The sequence below is a fragment of the Camellia sinensis genome, chromosome 12 (genome assembly GCF_055761805.1).
Source record: "Camellia sinensis isolate YWXY chromosome 12, ASM5576180v1, whole genome shotgun sequence".
NCBI classification, from domain to species: domain Eukaryota; kingdom Viridiplantae; phylum Streptophyta; class Magnoliopsida; order Ericales; family Theaceae; genus Camellia; species Camellia sinensis.
Window position 1 is genome coordinate 89146663 of NC_138972.1, and position 3358 is coordinate 89150020.

The following is a 3358-nucleotide window of genomic DNA, read 5'->3' on the forward strand; positions in this document are numbered from 1 at the left end:
TGAAAAATGCTATTAATTTTCACAATACCTATTAAACAATAAGTTTGCCTATTAAGAGTTCGTTTGGGATGTGAGCTTTTGATTTTTTTGACTATTTTAACCTGGGGCTAAAAAGTTTCATTTGGAATGATTTGTTTATAGAGTTGTTTTGAGTGTTTTAGTATTTGGTTTTTTAAATTTTGTCTAGTGCATGTGTTTAAGGACTTTTGTTTAGAAAAGTTTTGTCCGGGAATTGACAAAGGGGGAGATTGTTAGGTCCCTATGTTGTCAAATCCGGAGACAAAACCTTGTGTTGATTCAAAAGTATTTTTTTGTGTTTTTGTACTGTCCGCTCGAGCGGAGACTGTTGAGCTCGAGCGTAGATTGGCAGGTCTCAGTAGTTTGTCAGGGCAAGCAACAAATACTGGTGGGTGTGATTTTACGCTCGAGCGGAAACTCCTACGCTCGAGCGCATCTCAGTTTCTTCGCATGCAGTTTTTGGTCAGTCCGCTCGAGCGGGCTGTTGTGAGCTCGAGCGGAGATCGCGGATCCAGTTTACTATTTAAAGCTGCTAAGGGTGTTTTTGTGAAGTAGGTTTTCCTAGATCTGATCAAAACAAACTAGGGTTGTGTTTAAAGTCTTCTTTGGAGATTTTTGATCGTTTTCCTTGATGTTCTTAAGAGAGTTCTGAACTTATACATTGAAATTCATACATCAAGGAGGTTGCATCTTAAGTTTCAAGTGTGTTCTCTTCGGTGGATTCTGAAGATCAAAGCGTAGGGTCCAAAAGGAGTTTGAGTCTACGCAGTCGTTAATTCGACAAGTGAAGTTGTGGTGTGGAATCAACTTCAGAATCAATTCCGTGACGAAGGTGTGGTGAAAAGAGTTACAGAAGATTCAGAGACAAATTGACTAGGGTTGGGTAATTTGTATGATTTCTTTGTAATCTTTTCGTTCTTCAGTAGTGGATTGATAGTGGCGGTTCGCCCGTGGTTTTTGATTACAATTGAACGTTCTTCAATTGTGGTTTTTTCCACGTAAAAAATCGTTTGTGTTGATTTATTGTTTATTCTCAAAAACAAACAAACTAAAATCACTCTCGTAAGTGTTTGATGATTTTAGGTTGAGTGTTTTGAATTTATTGGGTTTGGAATTAGTTAATCTTGATCTAATCACAAATCACGTAGGATTTTCAGTTCTCATACCCACATTGCGCATGGCCTTTGCTTGAGCTTTGTCTGCACTTGTTACAAACCTATGTGACCACAAAAAAGGGACGCAGTGTGGTGCTGCCAAGGGATGGTTGTGTTCCCCTACAAAGTGGGTCACAACATATTTTTTAATTGTCTTGTCATAACGCACACGAAATGTGGCACTACAAAAAAGTCTAGTTTCTGCCCTGGGAGTTCTCACCCGTTCCACACGCTGTAAGTATTTCTTCTCTCTTACACCTTCCCTTGAACAAACCCATTTCCTACTCTCTACAAATTTGTTGTCTCCACAAATTCGTTTCCTACTTCTTCGTACGCTAAAACCGATGACCCTAGCGTATGCATTGTAGAAAGAATAAGCATCCTCCTTTGAATTGAACTTCATTTGCAAAACATCAGCCTCAATAAGCATTCGTAAACTATCATAGGTTTGGGAAGCTAACCCTTCTTCTTTCCCATCGACAACATCATCCTTGCCATCCGGAGCAACTTGATTGTCAATTTTACTGTTGACCTCTTTCTGCCTACTACTTTCAGGTTCATCCGTCATATCTACATAACAAATCGCATAGATAACAGATGTGCACGTAGACAACAGATGTGCAGATTTGGCATCAGTTAAATACAAATAATAAAAAAGTACACTCGTAAATGCCATTATATAAATTAAAATCAAACAAATCAACAAAAAAACACACCCGCCGGTGCCCTCCTATAAATTAAAATCAAACAAATAAATAAGCACACCTGCCAGTGCCCTGCTATCAATTCAAAGCAAATAAATACAAAAATACACCAGCAAGTACCCTACTATAAATTAAAACATAAAAAACCACACCCGCCAGTGCTCTGCTTTCACTTATCAATTCTTAAAAGAAAACGAACAAATAAGCACATCCACCAGTGCTTTACTATCAATTCAACGCAAATAATAAGAAAACACACCTTCAAGTACTCTACTATCAATTAAAATGAAACAAATAAATAAAAAAGCACATCCATCAGTACCCTGCTATAAATTAAAAGCAAACAAATAAATAAGCACACCCGCCAATGTTTTGCTATCAATTCAAAGGAAATAAATTCAAAAACACACCAGCCAGTGCTCTGCTTTCAATTATCAATTATTAAAACAAAATGAACAAATAAGCACACCTGCCAGTGCTCTGCTTTCAATTATCAATTGTTAAAAGAAAATAGAAAAAAGCACACCCGCTAGTGCTCTGCTTTCAATTATCAATTATTAAAACAAAATGAACAAATAAGAACACCCGCCAGTGCTCTGCTTTCAATTATCAATTGTTAAAAGAAAATAGAAAAAAGCACACCCGCCAGTGCTCTGCTTTCAATTATCAATTGTTAAAAGAAAATAGAAAAAGCACACCTGCCAGTGCTCTGCTTTCAATTGTCAATTGTTAAAAGAAAATAGAAAAAAGCACACCCGCTAGTGCTCTGCTATAAATTATCAATTCTTAAAAGAAAATGAACAAATAACCACACCCACCAATGCTTTGCTATCAATTGAACGGAAATAATAAAAAAACACCTGCAAGTACTCTACTATCAATTAAAATAAAACAAATTAACAAAAAAGCACACCTGCCAATGCCCTACTTTAAATTAAAATCAAACAAATAAATAAGCACACCTGCTAGTGCCCTGTTATTTATTGAAAGAAAATAACTAAATAATGCACACTTGCAAGTATCCTATTATCAATTAAAATAAACAAATAAATAAAAAGCACACCTGGCAGTGCCTTGCTATTAATTAAAAGTAAATAAATTAAAAAGCACACCTGCCAATGCAACTGCTACGGAGGGAGGGAGGGAGGAGGTATAGCTTCACTTCTACGTTAAGATGTAGAAATTGAGGACCTGTGACAAACAACAACAGAACATCGAAACAGAGTTAGTAAAGAAGACAATACTTAAGGAGATTTATGATTATGGGGCGAAAAGGAAGGATCTATGTATGAAAAATATTATTTTGCACATCTTTTCACATTAACAAACTGCATAACCAATAATAGAGATGAAACTGTACTACTTTTGTTCAAAGAATCAATAACCATTACATAAACAGTTAAACAAATGTACCAACACCAACTAATTAACCACTTAAAAGATAAAAAATAAAAGATCTAGAAAGAAACAAAAAATATATAT